This window comes from Mesoplodon mirus (genome assembly GCF_964341445.2).
Source record: "Mesoplodon mirus genome assembly, chromosome: 8".
Taxonomy (NCBI): Eukaryota; Metazoa; Chordata; class Mammalia; order Artiodactyla; family Ziphiidae; genus Mesoplodon; species Mesoplodon mirus.
This window is the reverse complement of record NC_138984.1, coordinates 41324112-41349939: the sequence shown is the minus strand read 5'-3', so window position 1 is coordinate 41349939 and position 25828 is coordinate 41324112. Positions and strand designations below refer to the sequence as shown.

The 25828-nt window shown below is 33.4% G+C and overlaps 1 pseudogene across 1 annotated transcript; it reads right to left on the bottom strand.

Annotated features, from left to right (window-relative positions):
* LOC309809354 (3-ketoacyl-CoA thiolase, mitochondrial-like) lies at positions 1–25510 on the bottom strand (annotated as a pseudogene). The gene is made up of 2 exons: positions 25449–25510; positions 1–956 (listed from the first exon to the last, which is right to left on the bottom strand). The product of its transcript is annotated as a 3-ketoacyl-CoA thiolase, mitochondrial-like (transcript).
* Positions 25511–25828: the final 318 nt, after the last annotated feature.

Here is a 25828-nt window from a genome sequence, read left to right as displayed (position 1 = left end):
TTATGCCCCTGCACATTTTCCACCTCCACATCTTAATTCATGAACAATGTGTGCAATAATGCTTGATCCAGATCCTCCCAATGGCTGATCCCAAGTAATGGCCCTTCCATTTAAATTGGTTATAGCTGGGTCGAGATCCAAGCTCTTCTCAACTGACAAGTACTGGGGAGGAAAAGCTCCATTTACCTCTACCAAATCCACGTCCTTAAGACTCAGTCTCCTTTTCTTTTGTGCCCCATTGGAGGTAGGGACAAAACCAATATCTATGACAGAGAGATCACATCTAGATACAAAATAGCTCAAAATTTTTGTCAGTGTAAAGTGATGCTTTTTAGCAGCATCTTTACTAGCTATGAAAGCATCAGATACTTCTGGTACATTCCTTACACTGATGGTCCCTTCTTCCTTGAAAATTGGAGGAAGTTTATTTAACTGCTCCAGGCTCATTGGGACCAAACCAGCTCATTACTTGCATTGTTTTCCTGTCCTCGTCTTTACCTCAACTGGTACCATCTCATTATTAAAGTAGCCAGCATCTTTAGCAGCTTTCCATCTCTGCTCTGACTACAGGGTGTATTTGTTACATTCTTCTCTGCTAATTTTATGTTTTGCAGCAAGATTCTTTGCAGTAATTCCCATGAGGAGTTGGAGATGCTGCTCTGTTAATGCTGCTCGCAAAGAATCTTCCAGCTTGAGTCTGATCAAAACTTGGCTCTAAAACGCACGTTTCTGACACAGTAAGGAGCCATATTTTTGGATCCTCCACACAAGACAACTTCAGCATCTTTAACACACATTTTCTGACATCCATTCACAATGGACGGGAAACCAGAGCCACAGAGCCTATTAACAGTGAGAGCTGAGGTCTCTTTAGGAACTCCCACATCAAACTGACCTGCCTTGCCAAGTATGCAGCATCTGAAGAGCTATTTGCCAGTTTATTATAAAGAATACAACTAAAGAACAGACAAATAGGAGAGATGCATAGGGCAAGATATGGGGAGGTGGGGTGTGGACCTTCCACATGCTCTGGACACCCACCTGTCCCAGCACTTTCATTTGTTCACCAACTTGAAGCTCTGATGGGTTTATTCTTCATTCATAACAGAAGGATTTGCAAAACAATGGAATTCATTTTTAATAGTAGAATTTTTGTTAATCAAATTCTGGAGAGGATAGTATCATTTGATGCAATGGGAGTTACAGGTAGAAGTTGTAATCTGCCTCTAAAAATTTGGCAAATATAAGGTTAATCTCCCCTGCCCTCCTAGTATTTGCACTTGAGTTTTCTTTATATTTAGGTTCTAAGTTAAAGGAATCCTGAATGAGAGGAATTGAAGACACATGTTTAAAATATAAAATTATAATTTTCAGTGCCATCACTATATTTTAAAAGTTCTATGTTTTATGTTACATTCATAATACTTCTATAGTATATAGTTTAAGAGCGATCTTATCTTACTCGATTGGAACAATTATTTGGTAAGTTAATTGAAAAGTACATTAAAGTAGGAACCATATACAAACAAAAAATGTACACATACCTTAAAAATTTTATTTCAAGTTAAAACATCCCTATGATGTAGGGACAAAGCCTTTCTTTGAAACTTAGTTTACTGATTTATTTTCCACATTTTTCATAAAAGACATCCTAAGGCCTCACACAATATCTAGCAATGGTTTCATTAGGTAAAGTAAGAAGGGCAGAAGGTGTGGAGCAAAAGAGAGAGGTACTTGGGCTTCCCTGGTGGCGCAGTGGTTGGGAGTCTGCTTGCCGATGCAGGGGACACGGGTTCGTGCCCCAGTCCGGGAGGGTCCCATATGCCGCAGAGCGGCTGGGCCTGTTAGCCATGGCCGCTGAGCCTGCGCGTCCGGAGCCTGTGCTCCGCAACGGGAGAGGCCACAGCAGTGAGAGGCCCGCGTACAGCAAAAAAAAAAAAAAAAAGAGAGAGAGAGAGGTACTTATTAGCCACAGTTATTCAGTTGGTATATTTTCAAAAGGGAATTGTAACCTTCAATTAATCACAAAGATTATGTGAAGACATATTAAGAGAGTTTCTGTATGTTCTATAAATAAAGATACAGTCCACTTAATGAATAAGGCTTTTATATATTATCTGCAAGGACTTATTTTTAAGTATTTTATAGCCTTATGTCATAAATCTTCGTGTCTATTCATTAGATAGGTGAGTTTCTGTTGTTGTTTGTTTATATATATATGTGTGTGTATATATATCCCCTTTCCTTACTTAAGGTACTACTGCTAAGTATTTTGGGAAATTTAGAATAGAAAGCAGAATTCTCAACAGCAGGTCCATTTAGTTGGTTAAAATATGTTTATAACTAATCTTTTAAAATATATACTTGTAGAAATATAATTTTCAGGCAATGTTCATCTATTTTATATATATATATATATATATATATATATATATATATATATATATATATTTCCCCCATAAACACCAATTATATGTTGACATCGATCCTACTTGTTAGCTATGCTGTCGGTCAGAACAGATCTGACTGCTCTCTAATGGCATTTGGCAGAAGTAAATGGAGATTAGGGGATAGAGAGATCAGTTCGGGCCTCCAGGACAATCTGTAGCTTTCAATTCCAACCAATCAGTGACACCTGCATGTGGTAATCATTCTCCTTGGTTACAAGTGCTGGCAAAAACTAGAGACCTGTTTTTCAAGCTTAAGCAAAACGAGCTAAATATAAATGTGAAAATCCTCTTCATTGTAGAATTTTCATCTTCTTTTGAGGAAAAAAAAAGGACAAAAAACAGAGTTGTTTTATTCATATTTTCAATTATTTTGTAGTAAGGTCAATTAAGCTTAAACACACCAATGAAGGAGAAGCATGTTGGGGATAATATTTATCTTCCTGGGCCCATGACAAGAATTCAAACTGCAGTCCAGTATCCAACATGGGACTTTAAACTGCTGTGCTGGTGCCCACTACACCAGTCTCCTTTTTAGTTACTTGTTAGAGCTGTGTGAACCTTTCATCTTGCAAAACTTGCCAACTTCAGGAATATTTTATGAGTTACCAGCTTTGCAACTTTTGTAGAATACATTCAAACATCACTTTTATGGGCAGCAGAACTGTAAAATGTCTCTCCAAAGATTAAAGAAAAGTATATAAAAAGGAAACCATGGAAAGAAAACTAGTAGCATTCTCCCATCATTTCCCAGCAAACTCCTGTTTTCTCTAACTTTAAATGAAGTCAGGCCTCTACTTAGGGGTCAGTAGACCATCCTTCTGAGGTTATCATTCTCAATTGAATCTGTCTCCAGGAAAGCAAAAACACTATAGGTAATAAGCTTCCATTTTTTTAAATTCAGGTATTTAACTGCCATTCTTGGGTAAAATAAGATATTACTTTATAATGTAGTATTTTTCATTTTCTTTTCTCCTCTTTTCCAACTAGTTATCCCTAATCTTTTAAGAAATTCTCATATCAAAATGTAATATTTATTTAATAGATGATGAAATATGCCAAAGGTTTTTTTTTAATAGAGTTCAAAGAGCTCGTAAGAAAGCCACACTATTCTTTTTCCAAATGTGAACAGCAGTGTGTTGTTATAATGCCTGTGGAAACCCAGAAGGGCAGCTAGATGCTAGATCTGGTGAATAGGATAAGCCTCGATTTAGATCTTGAATTAAACCCTTTTGAAACTTTGACCTCAGAAAGATTAAAACTGATTTTGTAAGCAGATTTTTGGGGGCATACCTACACAGTTGGCCTTACTTAAGGCAAAAAGAGGAAAACTAATAATTATAGAACACCTAGTACATTCCAGGGTCTCAGAGTCACAGATAGTTTTATTTGCTATCTTATATCCATTCTCCTTCTAGATATTATTTGAGGTCAGTTTTAGAGTCTCCATGGGAATTTGCCCTTGGATTCTTTCAGAAGAGGAGCATGCATGAGACAAATCAAGCAAATATTGAATGGTGAATATTCAGAACCTGTCTATTGAATGAATGTCAGACAATTTGGAGAATTTATAAGCAGTAGTTCTTTTTTCTCTTGAACTAGAAATTTAGGAGCTACTGCCATCTTGCTACCAGAAAGAGAGTCTGAGGGTAGTTGTTCCTACTCACTGAAAACAAAGTCAAGATAAGATCAGAGAAAAACCAAGACCTAGAATATTGTTTAAGCCATTGCATCAAGCTTGATCAGAAGTCACTTCTGTCCACGGACTTTTCAAAGGATCAAGCACTGGATATGAAAGCCACAGCACAGTGAACTGCACCATATTTGTAAACTACGTGGCCAGCAGAAGCAACAGCATCCAACACTTCCTACTCCCCACATAGCAGAGAAAGTTAGCTCTCCCAACTTGCCTCTGTTCGAGTACACAAGATTTTATCAGCATGTTGTTCTTGAAAGGGAAGTGTCAGTTGTTTTCTTTAGAAGAAGATGGAAAGAGAGAAATGAGTAATTGCTGCTCATCTTTCAGATATAATAACCGGTTAACATGAGGACACGATTCACTGCAGTATGTCTCACACACTATGAGTGGCTCAAACTGGATAAAACCATGGCTTAAAGCAGGAAGACAAACTGAAGGCCCACCCAATCTATCCAATTTACTTTAAAGTAATTATTAATAATCCCTTTAAAAATGATAAATCTGTAAAAAGCCTAAGCCAGACAGGATGCCAAGATAATAAGAATAAACCAGCACTGTCCTGCAAAGGAAATTATCAACAAAACAAAAAAGACAACCTACTGAATGGGAGAAAATATTTGCTAATGATATGACCAATGAAGGGTCGATATCCAAAATATATGAACAACTCATACAAGTCAACATCAAGAGAACCCAGTCAACTCGATTAAAAAATGGGCAGAAGTCCTGAATTGACATTTTTTCAAAGAAAACATACAGATGGCCAACAGGCACATGAAAAGATGCTCTACACTGTTACTAATCAGAGAAATGAAAATTAAAACCACAATGAGATATCACCTCACACCTGTCAGAATGGCAATCATCAAAAAGACCACAAATAACAAATGTTGGAAAGGATGTGGAGAAAACACTTGTACATTGTTGGTGGGAATGTAAATTGGCGTAGCCACTGTGGAAAACACTATGGCAGTTTCTCAAAAAACTAAAAATAGAACTACCACATGACCCAGCAATTCCACTTCTGGGTATATATCTGAAAAATACAAAAACACTAATTTGAAAAGGTACATGCACCCCAGTGTTCATAGCAGAATTGTTTACAATCACCGAGGTATGAAAGCAACCTAAGTGTCCATCAACAGATAAATGGATAAATAAGATGTGGTCTATATGTATACAATGAATACTACTTAGCCATAAAAAAAGAATGAAATTTTGCCATTTGCAGCAACATGAATGGACTTGGAAGATATTAAGCTAAGTGAAATAAGTCAGACAGAGAAAGCCAAATACTGTATGATATTGCTTATATGCAGATTCTAAAAAAGTAGAACGAGTGAATATAACAAAAAGGAAACATACAGATATAGAGAACAAACTAGTGATTACCAGTGGGGAGAGGGAAGGGGGGAGGGAAAAGACAGGGGTAGGGGATTAAGGACGTACAAACTATTATGTATAAAATAAGCCTCAAGGATATATTGTACAATACAGGGAACATAGCCAATATTTTATAATAATTACAAAAGGAGTATAACCTTTAAAAATTGTGAATCACTATGTTGTACACCTGTAACTTATGTAATATAATACATCAACTATATCTTAATTAAAAACAAAAAACACAGGACTGTCCCGGGAAACCCAAGATGTACAAATCATCTAGCTACAGGGAATAACAAAACTCATGGGTGAGGTATGTACAATGACCTGTGACCTTTGGCTAATATGTAACAAAAACATGACTTTATTAATTCACTTAGTAAACATCGTTGTAGACTATCATGCAGCACTATGATACATCATAAGAATAAAAAGATAACCAGAATAAAATTTCTTACCCTAAAATAACATGTGTTTATCAATGGAGAAAGACATATTTGCAGATAGTTATGACACAAACATTGCAAGTAAGATATTGGCAGTGATAAAATAAGCACTCAGAGTACTGAACTCTGTTTGGGGAGGTGGGAGAAAAAGTAACCAGAAAAGCTTAAAAAAAGAAGTGAAATTTGAGCTGTATAACAGTGGAATAATATATATTTGGCAAGTAACTAAGAAAAAAAAAGAGTTTAGTCTTGAGTAAGGGAATAAAAGACATGGAATCATGGGGTCTAAAATGGCTTAATAACTTTAGGTTAATTTTGTCATGAAAATATTAAATCTTTCTAAGACTTATTTTCACCAAGATGAAATGACTAAGAATAATACTGAGAGGCATTTTAGTTAATAAACATATCGCAACTTTTCAGAATCCATTCCTTGGTAGATTTTCAGCAAATTCATTGGCACTCTAGGATTTCTGAGATTGAAATAAATTTACAAAGGTCAGTTTTTATAAGTGAATTTAAGAAAATATTTCTTATCTTCAACATAAAAACTTTGATTTAAATCCTGGAGGCCAAAAGTGTTATATTTTATTGAAACTGGAAAAAAAATAAAAGAATAGGAAAGCAATTCCCTTAGGAATTAAAGAACATTTTTATTCCCCTTTTATACAGTATGGCAGTTTCTACTTTTAGTGTTTGTCTTTAAAGTATAGAAGTAACCTCACCATGAAATTTTATGTGTAGAACCAAAGAATAAACAGCTTTCACTGATTCCCACCTGTATGCACACAGAGCCAAAAGAGTCCTTTCACTTAATTAAACCAAATTAAATTTTAGAATAACTTTAGAAACACGTACCTTCAAAATAACTGAGGTGTGCACTTCTCTCTAAACCCTCTGCTTGCCAAGTTTTTCCCATTAGACAAGCTTTTACATTATGTCATTAAAATCCTTCTTCTTTACTTAGTATAAATTGTTCAACTCAGAGGTTGTTATTTTTACCTAAGTCCAATATATTCTGTTTTCTCATAATGACCTACTGTTCTAATCTCTTATTTAGTTTATGATGTACTTTGTTTTTATTCTAATACATGGTATTAATGTTTGGTATTTTAAATGTCTGGACCATTAAGTACATAATGAATTACACAACTTTTTGTTTTAACTTTCACAAATGAGTTAAATAGGAAGAGAAAAATGTAACACTATTTATGACCTATATAGAAATATAGCATAATGTAGAAATTTAACAACAACTTTCTTTTGTGATTCTATTAATTTGCTGGGCTGCCATAACAAAGCATCAAAAACTGTGTGGCTTAAACAACAGAAAGATATTGTTTCACAGTTCTGGAGACAAAAAGTCCAAGATCAAGGTGTCCGCAGGTTTAGTTCCTACTGAGGCCTGTGAGGGAGAATCTGTTTCTGGTGATTTGAATGCACTCTTTGGTGTTTCCTGGCTTGTATGTGCATCAACCTGGCCTCTGCCTTCATCTTCTTATGGAGTTGTGTGTGTGTGTGTGTGTGTGTGTGTGTGTATGTCTGTCTCCATGTCCAAATCGCCTCCTTATTTTCAGGATGCACTCATATAGGATTAGAACTTCCCCTATTGAACTCGTCTTAACTTGATCATCTTCAAGGACCCTATTTCTAAATAAGGCCACATTCACAAGCACTGGGATTTAGGACTCCAACATCTTTTTGTTATTAAACCCATAGGAGTGACTGGGTTTTGAAATGTTTTTCTTAAAGCAGACTGAGAAAATGCTTAACTATGGGTCATCATGCCTGGGTTTAAATCCATCCCCTATCATTCATGAAGAAATCATATAATTTCTTCATGTTCTAAGCTTTTGCAAATATACCCAGGTATATAGGCTCTGCTTTATCTTACCTGTATCAGGAATGAAGATAAGATGTCAAGGAAGAAAAAATTGGAATGAAAACTTTTAAAGGGTCTTAAAGAAAAGCAGGAATATTAAGAAGAGAATAGAAATAAAGTAAGTAAGTAAAAGGTGCCCAAGGAAAAGTGGTTGATATGGAAGAGTGACAAAGAAAATCCAATTTATAATTGGATTTGCTGAAGAAGATAAACAGTTCATGAGATCTTACTTCTGGTTCTGCCGTCTGAGAGGTGCTAGAAGACAAGGCAATCAAGTAACAGTCACAGACCCAGAGCCAGATCCTGGTTTCTAAATACTCTCTCTCCACTAATAGGAACTAGAATTATTTGGAGAAATGTCTGATTCCAGGCTGGAGCAGGAACAGTACAAGATGAACTTGGATGATCTTGTTTCTGAATGTAAGTACTCAAAATTGAGACACACAGAAAGGGCACAGAAGCCAACTTGAAGAACTCCCATGGCTAAATATGATGCAATTCAGCATCAAATTAAATAATGATAGTAAAGGATTATAGCTTCTTAAATGAATTAACTTACTATTATGCCATATTTAATAGTTTATATATCTATATTTATATGGAAAGCCCTTTCTTATAGTAGAGGCTCAAATAATAAATAAGAAAGGAATGAAGAGATCCAAAAAATCACCATTTAACAACTATCAACATTAATGGAGGCAAGACTCATTGATGGATACTAAAATAAGTGAGTGATATTTTGAGGTGTCACAAAATATTTATACGATCTCAATATAACTCCTTACAAGATAGTGGAAAAAAATTGACAGGAACAACTTGATAAAGTGATCAAGTTAACATAATGAATCATGAAACATTTCAATAACATATGCTAACTGACATAAGCCATTGAGAATAGCACGATATTGCTTCTGTGCTGTTCCTGACAATAAAAAACATCTATAACCTGGACATATCAAACATTCCAAAGAGAGATGCATCTTATGCAAAATTACTGTTCTCAAAAAACAAAAAAAAAGTCCCAAAATAAAAGAGACTCGAGACGTGACAACTGAATGCAAGGCATGATCCAGGATTTTCGGCATTTTCTGTCATATAAATTACATTATTGGGAAAATTGTCAAAATCTGAATAATGTCTTCAAATTAGAGAATAATGCTGTATCAGTGTTAATTTCCTAATGTTGTTAAGTGTGCTATATTCAATAAAGTATTTACAGAGAAAGGGACATAATATCAGTAACTTATTCTCATGAGAAAGAGAGAGAGAGAGAGATGAGGGAAGAATCTGGGTGAAGAGTATACGAGAATTTTTGTATTTATTCTTGCAACTTTCTGTATATCTGAAATGATATTAGAATTAAAAAATAAAAAGTTAAAAGGTACTCATATGACTTCTTACATGGTAGAGAGTAAGACTTGAAGAAAGAGCAAAAGTGTTACTCTTGAATTAAGAGAAGAAAGAAATAGGTTGTAGCTTGTAAGAGTGAAAAACTATGACACAAGGGGGATAAAGGAGAATTTCAGCACCACTTGGACTTAGAAGATTTGCAGAAATGGGCATACCAGGAAAGGGCAGCAGCAGATGCATTTGGGAAGTATTGCCTTTATGAAATTTTTCCAGGAGCAGAGAGCAAGAAACGTGAAGAGGTGTTTGCAAAGAAGAAAGTGAACATGTTAGAAAATACATGTAACCTGAAAATGTGGGCTGAGAAAAAGAGGGTTTTTCCAGTGGGCTGAAGTCTTGAATTATGCATACAAGGGCATGAACTAGTGACATTTTTCTTATTATTTTAAATATAAGCATGATAGAATGATAGAATTGGCAAAGGTTAGAGAAAATGGGGTTACAGAAAGTATACATGTGCCTAGAGGGCCAACATGTCCTAGACTCACAGTAGGCTCACGCTGGTATTTCTAATGGCTGTTGTGTTGTCTTAATGACAGCAGATCTTGAATTTCTGCTCCCTCATTGCTGTCACCTACTTGAGCCTTTTATTTCTTCTGACACCAAGCTTTCCAGATTTTCAGCTTGTTTCTAATTTTGGAAAACTGAAGTCATCTACTATCTTTCTGATGATCTAGGGTACAGAAAGACTTTGCAGGACTCAATTACCAGATTATAGGTCTTCACTTTGACTCTTGGAGCCTGAGTATCTACCTAAATTCCTGCCTCTGTAAATTGGATGGACTCTATATGTGACCACATTTGAAAAAATATTTACTCCAACTTAATTTCATGGCCTTCATTTCTGTTACATTTTAAAGAACTTCAGCAACTCTCTTATAGTATTTAGAGCTTCAGTTAAGATTATAGATAGAGGGCTTCCCTGGTGATGCAGTGGTTGAGAGTCCGCCTGACGATGCACGGGACACGGGTTCGTGCCCTGGTCTGGGAAGATCCCACATGCTGCAGAGCGGCTGGGCCTGTGAGCCATGGCTGCTGAGCCTGCGCGTCCGGAGCCTGTGCGTCCGGAGCCTGTGCTCCACAACAGGAGAGGCCACAACAGTGAAGGGCCCGCGTACCACACACACACACAAAAAATTATAGATAGAAATAAAGACTTACAAAAGACATCTGCCTATTGTCACCATTACTTTTTTGGAGATCCCTTTTTTGTTCACCCTGAATTTATCAGGCCTAACTTCTTACATTTACTGACTTAGAGGCATAAACATTATTTTATTATCCAAGGGAGAAAACTCCTTTCACCTTATTTTTCTAAAGAATATGTCAAAATATGATCTTTTCATTCTTATAACAGAAAATAATGGAAGAATTTCTATTTTAATATATTTTCTGTGGTTCACTTAAGCTTAAATAGGTCAGTTATAATTTACATATTGTGTGAATATTTGTAAAATGCAGAATCTATGCATTTTATTATATAGGCTGTTTTAGAGCTAACAAGTCAATTTACATATCTAAATCAAAATTTACTAATGTTTTATTTAAATTCAATCATGCTTTAAAATGCTCAGAACCATGACAAGGGTTAGATGATCTTATACAAATTTCCCTTTGCACTAACTATTTTGCAATCTATTAATGATATCCTAATATTCTAATTGAATATTGGAAATATACATAGATTGAATCTAAAAAATGGTTATTTTGAAGAGACACATTTAAATATCATCAAAAGATGACATCTGTTATAAGGAATCAATGAAAAGTTATTGAACAGGTACCAACTTGTCTAGATAATTGGTTTTTCATCAAGTTTCAATACAGGATGACACAAGTGTAGGGAATGACGGAATATTTGGAGCATTGGTCATCCAAAAGAACTTGAAAATAATTTTCAAAATCCACCAGGAGTTAAATCCACAGGGGTGGTAACAGTGAATGATTATGTAAACATTCATCAGGGTTACTATCTTTCAGGGTTTCACATCCCTTGAAACACTGAGAACACAATTCCTATTTCTAGTTGCATGACTATTTGCAGGGTTTTCAATTAATATGCTTCAAAAATGTGAATTTCAGATTCTGCCATAATTATGCATAACCCAAAAGCACCACATAAGGATAAAAGATTTCAACTGATTTTTTAAATAAGAATTTATTTATGTCACACATGCACCCCAATGTTCATCGCAGCACTATTCACAGTAGCCAGGTCATGGAAGCAACCTAAATGTCCATCGACAGACGAATGGATAAAGAAGATGTGGCACATATATATAACGGAATAATACTCAGCCATAAGAATGAATGAAACTGGGTCATTTGTAGAGACATGGATGGACCTAGAGACTGTCATACAGCGTGAAGTAAGTCAGAAAGAGAAAAACAAATATCATATATTAACGCATACATGTGAAATCTAGGAAAATGGTACAGATGAACTGGTTTGCAAGGCAGAAATAGAGACACAGATGTAGAGAACAAACATATGAACACCAAGGGGGGAAAGTGAGGGTGGTGGTAGTGGTGGGCTGAATTGGGAGATTGGGATTGACATATATACACTAATATGTATAAAATAGATAACTAATAAGAACCTGTTGTATAAATAAAATAAAATTCTAATAAAAAAAGATTTGTCATAGTTCTTTCTCAAAAATTACATTATTGAATTTTACCTATTTATACATGACATGCAGTTTAAATACACAAAAATTCCAAAATGAAATATAGACATGTTTTGAATATTCAGATTAAAAATGTAGGTGAATAGGTAGGTTGATGAATGGATAGATGAATGAATGGATATTAGATTAATTGAGATATACACAGATAGCTAGATTGCTAGCTCCAGAGAAAAGTCATAGTGAAATGGTAATCTCAAGCGTTCTGGAGTCCAAGAATTTGCATTCAAGTACTACATAAGTCGTTTACTACCAGTGTGTACTTGGGGGATTTACTTAACATTTCTGTCTTATTTTACTTATCTATATAATAGATAATTTTATCTGTGATTAATTTTAGTACATCCATTAATATGAATGCACGGAAGATTAAATCAATTAATCAAGATAAATGTACCTATAGGTATTATTGCATTAGTTTGCTAGGGCTGCCATATAAAATGCCACAGACTAGGAGGTTTAAACAACAGAAATTAATTTTCTCACAGTTCTGGAGGCTGAAAATTTAAGATCAAGATGTCAGCAGATTTGGTTTCTCCTGAGGCCTCTCTCCTTAGCTTGAAGATGTCATGTTCTCTCTGAGTACTCACACAGCCTTTTCTCTATGTGTGAGCATCCCTAGTGTTTCTCCCTCTTCTTCTAAGGACATCCTATGACTTCATTTAACTGTATTGAAAATTTTAAAGGTCCTATCTACAAATACAATCACATTGACGGTAAAGGCTCCTGCATACACATTTTGGAGGAACATAATTCAGTCCATAACAGGTATTAAATATTATTAATGATTGGTATATGAATGATTATTTGGACCACAATTAAGCAATAACGGCCAAAATGGCAAAACTGAATTTATGTTTCAATGAATAAAAGTTTTATTTATTGTACAGCTAAAGGTCTGAGAATAAATACATAATGAATAATATGCAGTTCCTCTGCCTAGAACCTAACTTCAGCATGGAGATGGCTCCTTCAAACTATAATCAAAACTTTGAAACGTGGCCCCCAGTATCATTCAAACTAATGCTGGGCTCAAGAATTCATATTGTGTCAATTGTGAAAAATCAAGTAAGTATTGCCTCACCCACTTTTGTTTGGCTTCAAAATGTAACATTATGTTTAACGTTACCTGTGACGGCAAAAGAAATGATTGAACACTTTTCGCTGAATCTATACTATTCAGTCAATAACACTGTTATCTAATTGCAATTGATATCCTGATAGAAATAAATGCATTAAAATATTTTAAATGGGACATTTTTTATATTTATATAGTAATTTCTTAATAGAAAGATCATTTTGATAGAGATAGAATAAGATAGTTACACAGCTAGAAACACCACGATGGGGAGATAGATAGAGAGGGACTTCAGGAGATGGCCATAAGCTAGACACCAACCAGAAAATGCCCAGAACATCTGGCAGCTAAGCAACAATCAGAATACTCTGAAACTAAGCACACTTACTTAGGCTACTACTGCAGAAAAAATAGATACAAGACCTGCATTTGTCCTTGGGAGGTCTATAAGATAACAGACCCTAAGAAAAACTGCATTCTTGCATGTAGCCAAAACAGGATAATAGGTAAAAGGGGAAAGAAACTAGGTGAAAGGGTTCATTATGCTGAAACTCCAGATGAATTACGATATTTTAGTATATGCTACCACATTTTACTAATACACATATGATTTAAATAGTGCCATAACAGTCCCTATTAGACTAATAGAGTTAAAGGAGGAACTAATGATGTAAGCCTTGACGTCTACCTAAGAGGGAGGAAGAAGGTGGTCCTCTCCCCTCCCCACTTTTTCTTTGATTATAAAAATGTAGTTCTCTTTGTTCTCAGGGCTTTGCTCCCTTGCCTGCCTGCTTGTATCTCTTACAAGCTTCCTATGCTAATGAACTCACTCTTTGCCTATCACTTTGCCTCACACTGAATTCTTTTTGTGCTGAGACAAAAGAACTTGAGCTTCAGTAAGTCCTGACACCAGGTGAGCAGCTTTAATTAAAAGACAGTGGGTTCGAGTCCCTTCCTAAGTCAGGAATTGTGGGTTCAAGTCCAGTCTGAGGTGTGGCTGGGTTCAAGTTCCAGCTGAGGAGGAGTGAGGTTTCCATTTTAAAAGGAATTACATTACCAAAGTATTTTGATATCACTGTAGATTTAAAAAATTCAATAGTTTATTAAATTGCCAGGATATATAAAGAATTCTGCTCTTTCAAGTAAAATCAACGGTTAATAAAATTTGGGCAAAGATGAATGTGTGTACACACATATACTATATATATACACACACATACATATAATATGTATGTATATGCGTGTGTATGTGGGTGTGGGTGTGTGTGTGTATAGTCATGACAGAAAGAAAATTTAATCACAGAATTCTTTATTTTTCTCAATTGAATAAAAAGTCGGTGATTATGTTCCCTGTATATCAGGTTTGATATGTTTTAACCTTCTTAACTTTATCTTTAAATAATTCACAAGCAACCTTTTTATGCCTCACATATTAAAAGAGTGCATTTACTTTTTTTGTTCTCTATGATTTTTATTGTGTTTCCCATTTAGCCTTATCGGTTTTGAATACTTGGTTCATTTCTATCTCTATCTTTTTCCATTCCAATTATTTTCAACAAAACTGACATGCGTTTTTTGTCTGCTTAGTTTGACCCTTAACATAGTTAAATATCATCTTTGAAAACTGATGGTAACACAGGAAAAACATAAAGCATTGGGTTATTTTGGTGGGTTGAGTGTTTCAAAGAATGGCCACTGCTCCATTGTGGAATACAGACAAGACAATGATGAGAGGGCAAATGCCAATGACTGATAGTATGTAAAAGGCAATCCTCCAGGATTTCATATGAATCTTTGGAACCTATGCTTTGTCTTTAGTTCAGTTTTTCATAGAATGATCACGCTAAGATGCTTCTGTCTTCACAATAGTTTTCCTCATGTTTCCCTTTTATTTTTTTAAATATTCACCTTGGGTTTCAAGGGAGGTTACATATTGATGCTCTACTATTTTCCAATACATTTGGTTAAAAGGGAAATTTGATTTGCTATATTTTTCTGTGTGTCTGGGGGAATCTTGCTGATATTATGCATATTACACTCCAAATTAAATCTCATCAAAATGCCACAGACACTTTACTGATTAATGTACTAAAATGATTACTTTCCAAAGTATGCTCTGTTTACAGAAAGACTGTTACAAAAAACCCCAGTAGATATTTGTTTGAAAGACATTTTACTGACTCAACATGTATACCTTTTTTTGAATATTTTATGGAAAAATAAAACACCTGTCATTGACATCTGTAGTTTTAGATGGTGTTTCTAGCAGTTTATTTGAACTAGATATATTCAGAAATTTTTGAGGAATATTTTATTGTATAAACACAAATTGAGTATGGCAATCTGATTTGGGTTATTTAGCTAACTCCTAATACTAATTATCATATTTTAAAATATTTTGATAATGGAAAATGCTCCAATTTTGAGTGATATTTTAATGGTAGATGTTTTGAAAAATCCATTCAAATAGAAAGTACGTCACACTTATTGTTGATGTTTTCCTTCATGCTGATGAAGCTAATTAATGCAACACTTCCAACCTCTTTCTGCCCCTTTTCTTAATTCTGTTTTAGGAAAGGTGTTATGGCTTGTCTCACTTGCAAATTTGGCAATAGAAGAACAAGCTTGCTCACTCTGCTCTATTCTTATGCCTCGTGGAGACTATCTACTCACAGAAAACCCACATTTTGCTCTCTTCCCTCCAGGAGCAGATTTGTTCTTTGGTAGAGGGACATCTTCCCTAGCCTGACACTGCTGTTCTGTGGAGCTCTGTAAACAGCATAATTTGGCTTTCTCATCAAGATCTACTCTTTCCTTAGCCCTTCAACAGTAATAAAAGCAGTGTATTATATGTACTAGCTTCATGTGGCTTGTCACTTATTTCTAACTGTTTTGTAATATTGCAAACATGAAGATTCTAATAATTTAGAATGAGCTTAATAGAATTTGCTAAAATTAACTATAATTATATGTCTAAATTTTAATATTCTTCTTCCAAATTTGGCAGAAAAAACAACAATAAAGAAAATATATGTACCCCACTCCCGGTACCAAAAAAAAAAAAAATAATATATATATATAGATAGATAGATAAGTTAAATAATATAAACATCAAATTTTATAGATATTATGTATAACATAACAGATCATTTCCAACAGATAACCTTATTTCTCTTTTGCCCAGGAAATAGTTTTAAAAATTAATGCACATTCAATAAAAACAGAAACAGAGAGGAATGTTGAAACCTCTGACTAAAGTTGTGAATGAGTCTATTTCTTCCTGTAGTTCTATCAGTTTTTGTTTCATGTATTGTGGATTTCTTTAATTTGGTGTAAAAACATTTAGGATTGTTATGTCACCATAATGAATTGACATTTTATCAGCATAAAATTTCCCTTTTTATCCCAGAGAATGTGTTTTGGCTTTTTGTCTAATATTAATATATTCATTTTAGCATTTTGTTTAGCGTTAGAATGCTGTATCATATTTATATTTATCCTTATGTATGTATCTTATTTGTATACTTATGTTTAAAGTGGATTATGTATAGGCAGTATATCTTGGAGTCTTGCTTTTTTATGTATAATCTGAAAATCTTTGCCATTTAATTGGGGTGTTTATATAATTTACATTTAATAGAATTATGTAATTTTATATATCTCTTATATAATATATAATTGAGTTTAAATTTATCATTTATTATTTGTTTTCTCTTATTCCATCTGTTCTTTTCCATATGTTTCTGTCATCTTCCTTTGTTGGTTTTTAATTACTGAAAACAATAGTTGTTTTAGAGTTGACATTTATATGACTTTAACTTATCACACTGTTTTCAACTAATATATTACATAGGCTGTAAGAACCTTATGTTCTGTTCTTATAGAACATTTATTTTGCCCTAGTAGCCTTTTTGCTATTGTTGTCAGATGTTTTACTTCTACATATGTTATAAACCTCCCAATATATTGTTAATATTTGTTTTTTAATTGTTGACTTTGAAGATTGTTGTCTTTTTAATTTATTTATTTATTTTTGTTTTGGCTGCACCATGCAGCATTTGTGACCTTACTTCCCCAACCAGGGATTGAACCGCACTCATTGCAGTGGAAGCATGGAGTCTTAACCACTGGACTGTCAGGGAAGTTCCTGAAGATAATGTTCAAAATGACAAGTCACTTATATTTGTCCACATATTTACCTTTTCTCAGTGAGCTTTACTCCTTTATGTAGATTCAGGCTTCCATCTGAGTGAGTTTTTCTTTCTACTGAGGACTTTCTTTAACATCTCTTGTAGTTCAGGTCTTCTGGTGATTAATTGTTTCACTTTATATATGTCTGAAAAAGTCTATTTTTCCATCACTTTTTAAAGGTATTTTTGCTAGCTATAGAATTTAACACTGATAGGGCTGTCCCTCTCTGTTTGTTTTTCTTTTGGTAATTTAAATTTGTAACTGTCTTTTGAAGTTTTTAATGAAAAGTCTTCTGTAATTGTTCTTTGTCTTTCTTTGTGAAATGTTTAATTTAATTTAGCTGTTTCTTAAGATTTTCTCTAAATAATTTAAGAAATTAAATTATGATGTATTTTGTTGCAATATTCTTTTTATCACATGCTTAAAATATACACATAAAAATAATCCAAAAAATAAAGAACAAAAACAAGAAAAAAACCACAAAAACAACAAAAATGTAAAAGTAGAAAAATAAAAGTATATATATTTTTGGAATAGTGGAAAATATTTCCACTATTTTTGATGAGATTCTACTTATCTTTTTCTTTTTACCTAGAGTGCATTTGTGTCTATTTGTGATATCTAACAAAACTCTGTTATTGAAAAACCAGTATGATATATTCAGAATAATTATTCTAGATATGATATAGTTTGACTTTTAATTTTTAGGTCTATGATCAATTCTTTTAATTATTTTGTCAAGGTGTAATTTACATGAAATAAAATTCACCAGTTTTGTGTGTATAATTTGTTCAGTTGTAGCTAATATAAATAGTTGTACAACAACCAACAAAGTGACACAGAACATGTTCATCTCCCTACAAAATTCTCTTGTATCCCTATGAAGCCAATCCTCTCCCTCTCCTCTAGCTATTGGCAAACAGTGATCTGCTTTCCATATTACAAATTTCAAACCTGTGCTCCCTTTTAGGCAATGTATAAAATTAGTACTTTTTGTATATTTTGTCCATTTTTTAGTTGTTTATGGTGGAAGGGCTAATCCAGTGTTAGTTTCTCTACCAGTATGGAAGCAGAAATGTTTATATGATTTTTACTTCAAGATCAAACACTGAAACATATAATAACTCCTTTACTTGACAATTAACTAGATTAATTAACTCACAGCAAATGAAATGGTCTCAAAGCCTGAATTCAGCTTGACATTTATTTCAGTAGTTTTCACTGAGATATAGGTTTTCTCCTACTCTGAAGTTTTATGATCAGAAAGTCAAATGTGGTTATCAAAATATAATTTAAAATTTTTCCAAAATGCTTTGTAATTAATTTTTTAGATTAAAATGTTCCCTTATATTGTACCACCTATTTGTCATAACAGCAATTTTTATTGCAGATCCAAGCTCTTACATATATAGACACACAAATTAACATTGCCATTTTAAACTTTTCATTTAAAGTTACCAACTGATTCCCACATTGTGGAGAATATAGAAAAACAACAAAAGCGCCCAAGGAAAGAGTATGTATAAGAAAGACATCTTATGGTAAGCATGCATGGATATCAGCAACTTACTTTTTAACAACAGAGAAGAATCACCAGAGAAAGGTATGCATTTCTTTTCATAAAAATGGATGTTACTTTCCACAGTCCTATATATTCTCCTTGATTTATTTGTTCTTTTGCGCACTTTCACTGCACTTCTGATTCTACCTCCAAGAACAATTCATACAATTCTTCATGGAAATAATAACAACAATCTACAATATTTTATCCATTTTTGCAAGCTAGTATATAGAGTTACCCACTCATAAGTAAAAGCACATACTGTAGGAAAAAAATCCATTAAGGAAATTTTGAATCAGTATTTCTATTGAAATTCACAGCACAATAAAAAGCAAAGCTAAAAAAAATTGTTACCACCATTATAGGATTGGACTTAATGGGAATCTAGGGTATTGCCCTGTCAATGCCAACAACAGAAATTGATTCACTTTGCATTCTTGTCCAGAAGAAAAATCAGTCTAATGTGACATTAAATTACACTTTATTTTGTGTTTTAAGAACTTAGAGAATTTTATTTTTAGGGTAGTATAAGTCGTGGTCTCCAAGGGCAGATGCATACACCTAAGAGAATTTTATTTTTAGGGTAGTATAAGTCGTGGTCTCCAAGGGCAGATGCATACACCTAACAAACTATACATGGAAAGACGAAAGCACAAACAGCTCTCTGAATTCCAAAAGAAAGCATAGGTAGATACAGTAAACCAGTGGCAACAATGCAATAAATTATATTAATCACAAAGTTCTAGGAAAATTGTCTAATTCTACATAAATATGTCTGTATGTTGAGAGAGCCACTGAAGGTTATTTAATTTAGAAATTCAGGATTTCTAAAGTTTTGTTGTTATCGTTATTGCTATATATTACTGGTCTTCAAACCTTAAATTAGGACTACTTTCCCTCAAAGTCTCTTAGATGTTCATATAGATTTATAATTTATAAATTAACCCAGAATTAAATGGTTTAATAATGGTTACAGAACTACTATTCATTTTGTACATATAATATGACATTCAGTTTGTGCCATGAAAACTGCTTCTAAGCAGGGGGAGGTGATATGTCTTGGTGGTTTTCATGGTGTGAATACTACCACCAAGTCTGCTTTCAAGCTGTCAATATGATGTCACTGAACGGGAGTTGAAAAAAGATGCATACGTGTGGTTTTTGCATGCCAGTGTGAGCTGGTTCCAGTACAAACTACATTTGTTGGGAGGATATTCTGCAATGCTTTGAAGTAACGATCACCATCCTTTTTTAAAGATGTGGAAATTGTGGTTTTCAGTATTGTTGTATTTACTTACCAAGTGCATGCAGCTAGAATGGGAGAGAAAGGATTCAAACTCCAGGTCTCTCTCCCTGCAAAACTTAATATCTGTATACATGCATGTTCAAACTCACACAGACACACACACACACACACACATCTTAAGATTGGACTTTTACATAGATAGAGAAAGGCTCTAGTAATATTACTACAGTTATTATATATTTGTATTAGTTATTTGCCTTTCCACTCATTTAATCATATGGACTCCCTGAAAGCAAACAAGAAGTAAATAATGAAACTTCACTGATTCTTACTTATGTTTACATCAGGTTTTGAATCTTTACTATATAAGGTTAAACAGGTGTTTTTAAATGATTAAGATGTATGATGCAGTGGTATGTGGCTAGAACTAAGTTGCTTTGGTGTTTCTCAAGCATAACAGTGCTGTGCAGTGCCTTGGCATATGAAACTCTCTCCTAGTTCTGTTTCTGTCAAATATTCAATTTATGTGACAATTACTAAGTCACCATTTGGGGTATATATTTATATATCTGTTTTTTTCTATAAAATCAATGGAACATGTATAACTTACTTCCATAACTTATTTGAATCTATGAAGGTCTAAATTTATATATAAGGACATGTGTTACTGCCATTCATTTGATAAATAAATTAAGTCACAGAAAGTCATTTAATATTTGCATACAAAATAAGCCAACTTTGAAGAGTGCATCTTCTATATAACAATTCACTGTATTAACACATAATTCTGCAAATGAATACTTACTAAAGCATTTTAGAGTCAGAATTAAGACTCTGAAATCTGTAGAGCAGTGGGCAAAAAGAGTGGTCTGACCAAATTGGAATTTCCATTTTCTTTTGATAATGTATTTGATATTCTTTCTAAAATCATGACTCTTGTTTTATCTCAAAGGAAATTTTACAGATTTCATAATGCTACCTTTTATTTTGGCTTTAAAATTCTGGTGGAAGCAAAGCAATCTAATGATGTGTTTCAGATCTACTCTATCCTCTATAATCAAGTTACTGAATGCAGTTGCTTTGATAACTTTGATTCATTGGAGAGACTCAGACCTTATATTATTCTTGATAAATTCCATCTTTGGAAACATTATACTGCAGTCATGAAAATAAATACCCCTTTAAAAAGTTGGCTTTTAGGTATGAGAGTGATTAATTTCTTCAAATTCTGAGTCTATGTTTCCTCATTAAAGAGGAAACATTTTACTGGGGAATGCATCTATGCTAAGCCCACTTAGGAAGGTTTTTTTCCTATTCAAATCTTGTGCTAACAGTATTGTTCTCCTCAAAAAGCCTTTTATATTTCTTATCCCTTGAAAAGAGGTTACAATATGTCTGCAATTTCTTATTGACTTGGAATTTGCCTAATTGTTTCCCTAAGTGTACTTAATGGAACTGACCTGAAGCATTAAAAGGATTTACATAAAGAAAAATGCTGGTCAAATAAATTGCAGAAATGTAGAGCTGAAGAGAAGTTAAATGTTTTATTAATCACATTTATTTACTCGCAAAAAGAATTTTCAAAAACAATACAAAATAAAGCTAACCAAAAAAAGTACATTCTCTGAAAATGATTTTAGGAAACTCTGCCATATGTGAACATGTTAAGGAAGTGAATGCAAATTTTAACTCCCAGGAACAAAGCCCAAACACACTTTGGGTCTTCTTTTTCCTAAGAGGAAATGGATCACAATCAAGCTAGATAATATTTGAAAGTAAACATAGAATCAAATTCTTATTATACATGCTTTTGTTCATAACTGCTCCAATCCTGGTAAGCAAAGCATGGCTGATATCTTTAAAATATTTCTGTACCCAGCTTATTGCTCATAATTGAATCTAGACCCTAGACTAATTTTCCAAGCTAAACTTTCACCTCTCTCTGACCTGCTTATCCTGCTCTGGCCTATTTGCTTCTCTCTGCCTCCTGAAAATACCAGCCTAGTTTCTGCATCAGTGTTTGGTATTTCTAATACATGATTAATATGTATACTAAGGTTGAACCAATTAGTAAATATATTGCAAATAATGAAAACCAGTATTTTCATGAGTGGGAAAAGAAGTTACAAATAAGGAAAGATGGAATGAAACTTGGGATGTTGGATTGGAATTGTAGAACTCATAATTTAAAAAAAAATCAGATGATAAAAATCCATTCTCCTCCTCCCCTCAAAAAAAAGCAACCACAAAGCAAAAATAACCTTCCAAAATGAAAATATGACTTAGTATTTATTTTAAATACTGAAATATGTATTTAGTATTTATTAGTATAGTATCCTATGCAAAAATTTCCAAATATGATACAAACGACTGAGTATCTTTTTTTATGTAACATTTTCTCTTGTATTATTTTTTCTTCTCTTTTTAAGATTTTTTGTTCTTTTGGTTCTTTCTCTCTACACACACACATGCACACATACACACACCCCTATATACAGACAGACATTTATGTATATTTTGGCATCTGTGAGAAATAAAATAAAATAAAACAGTGGAACAGAAAAGCATGTACACTATAATCTAAGAAGACATACTAAAAAATAAAAAGTATAACTGAATCTGTATATTGAAAGAGCTTGTGTATCAGTGAACATTGACCTAGAAACTTCAACTTCAAGACGGGTCCTATCAAAATTGTCAGGCAATAAAGATAAAAGAAGAAATGTTTAGGGCCTTCAGGCAAAAAGACCAAGTTTACTAATAAAGGACAAACAATCAGATTGGTGTCAGACTTCTTGATTTTTGACAGAACAGGGAATGTAAGTCAACAAAGAATTCAAAAACTAAAAGTGATCCAAAGATTTTACATCTAGCCAAGTTGCCATTCAAGAATCAAGTCTATAGGAAGCCACTGAACATGCAAAAACACAAGGAGCACTTAGAATCCTCCTGAGAAATCTACTAGAAAATGAGCTTCTTTCAACCAAGAAATGATAATAAACATTTTAATAAAATGTATGCATTGAATATATTTAATCATAGATCAAAGAGTAGAAGTTTGGAACAAAGGCTATAACCAATATAAAACTGAGAAACATATTGACAAGATGTAAATAATACAACTAAAAATGTGGAAGGAGGAGAGAAGGATGGCAAAAGTTAGAATAAGCTCATAGATTTTTATATAGTCATATGAGAATCTGTTTCTGTCAGATCGGGCTGCCATAACAAAATACTATAGATAGGGTGGCTTAAGTAACAGAAATTCATTTTCTCATGGTTCCAGAGTCTGGAAATATGAGATTACAGTGCCATCATAGTCAGATTCTAGTGAGAGTTCTCTTCCTAGCTTGCAGATACATGCTTTCTTGCATGTCCTCACAGGGGAGAGAGAGAGAGAGAGAGCTCTCTGATGTCTCTTCTTATAAGAGTACTAATCCTATCGTTAAGACCCCACCATCATGACCTCATCCAAACCTAATTATTTCCCAAGAGCTTCATCTCCAAATACCATTACACGGGGGTTTAGTATACGAGTTTGTGGAGGATGAAATTTAGTCCATAGCAGAGTCCAAAGGTTTTTTTGGTAGCTACAACACCCATATTAAAAGTTTAAGCAGGGAAAAAAAGGATAAGAGTACTACATATGTTATTAGTATAATCATAGCCATTAGAATAAAAACATGAGCTTCATAAATGCCAGAGCAATAATACTGGACAAAGAAAAAAAAACACATAGAGGAATGGAATACAGTATATATAACATAAACAAAAAAATATCATGATAGAATCAAAGCCAAGCATATTTGTTATATCAAATAAATGTGAATGCAATTGACACTGATTAAACATACAAAAAACTTTAATTGGCTCACAAAGTGAAACTAATTTTAATACTGTATTCAAGAGGCATACCCAAAGCAAAGTACTCTAAAGACTAAAATTTAAAGGATGAGAAAACTACACCATCCAAGAGAAAGTAAACAAAGAAATCAAGTATTGCTATTCTGATACTAGAGAAGGCAGAATTCAGACACCAAATATTAGATATAATCAATAAAGAACAACTCTAAATTCTAAGAGCCACACTCATAGTAAATATATAACAGTTATGACCATGTACACAACAGTGCAAGAAATGAGCACAATCAACTTTATAAATAAAATATTATATGAGAGCCAAAAAATAGAAAGAAATTTATTCATAGAAGAAGAACTTAACACACCATTATCAGCTCAAGAAATGTTAAGTGGCAAAAGAGTAGGCCAAAATATAAAATACCTAAACAGTATTATAAAAGGATCATAGATCTTATAAAAATATACCAGCACTTAAAACCCCATATTAGAGAATATAATTTCATCTCAAGTAAACATAGGACTCACATAAATAGATCACACATTAGAACATAAAGAAAGCATCAATAAATTCAGCAAAGAAATAATGCAAACAATATTTTTATCACAAGGCAATGAAACAAAAAATAAAAAAAGAAATTAATAACAAAAACAACAAATTTAATTATTTAAATAAAATGGGTGAATTTCATAAAAAATGCAACTGATCAAAACTGACAGAAGAAAAAATAGAAGACGACATATACCAAATAAAGAAATTTTATTTGTCATCAATCCCACCAAAAGAAAACCCCAGGTCCAAATGGTTTGGTGAATTCTGCCAAACCTGAAAGAAGAAATAGACCCAATTTGCATAAACTATTTCAGTGTATAGAGGAGGACAGAGCATTGCCTAACTTGTATTATGAAGCTAACATAATTAATAAAAATCTAGTAAAGACATTACAAAAAAATTCTAGACCAATTTCCCTTATGAATATAGATACCATAAATCTAATTATAATATTAACATATTAAATCCAATAATATTTAAAAGTAAGCCAAGGCCAAGGTGGATTTATCCAATATTGCAAGATTGGATTAACATTTAACAACAACCAATAGAATTCACTATATTAACAGGATAGAGAAGGGATTGTATCATCATTTCAGTAGGTGCAGAGAAAGGATTTGAAAACTTTTAAAAACATTTAACACCTATTAAAGATAAAAACTTGTCAGTATAATACGAATAGTAGGAAACCTCCTCAATCTGGTAAAGGGCATCTGTGAAAATCCCAGGGCTAATAATACACTATATAGTGAAGGACTGAATTATTTCCCCCTGAGTTTAGGGACAAGTGATGACACCTGGTTTCACTACTACCATTCAGTATTGTACTGAATAAATAATACATCTACCTTTCATCATTGCTTCAATTTTCTCAATGAAGTAGAAACCCAGGTTATTATTTGAAACAGTGAAGACTGAGGATGTTTTATTTGGGGTTTGAAGAGAAAGGAGAAGAGTGAGAAAAAGTGAACTCTGCATGTGGATAAATGAATTTGCAATGGAAGTACAATATCATGTCTGGTTTTAGCAGGGCCTGTTTTTGTTGTACTCCTTGCATGATGTTCCCCATCGAGATAGATGAGGGTTTTTCTCCAGACGCCCAGTGATGAGAAACGGTTTATACTTCAAAGTTGTGCTTCCTTTAACACATTTTCCAAATATGCTAATCATGCTATTTTAGAAAGGACAATTATTTCTTTAAATGCTTATTAAATTTTGTAGTAAACTGCTTTAGAATCTCTCAAGTCAAAATTAATGAGAATGTAAATATTTTACAACTGATAGTTTTTTAAAAGGTAGACACCCAAATTGAGTAACACATATGGAATTAAGTATAAAGTCTAACTTTAACTGAAAGGAGACCATTAAACAGAATTGATTTTCTGTG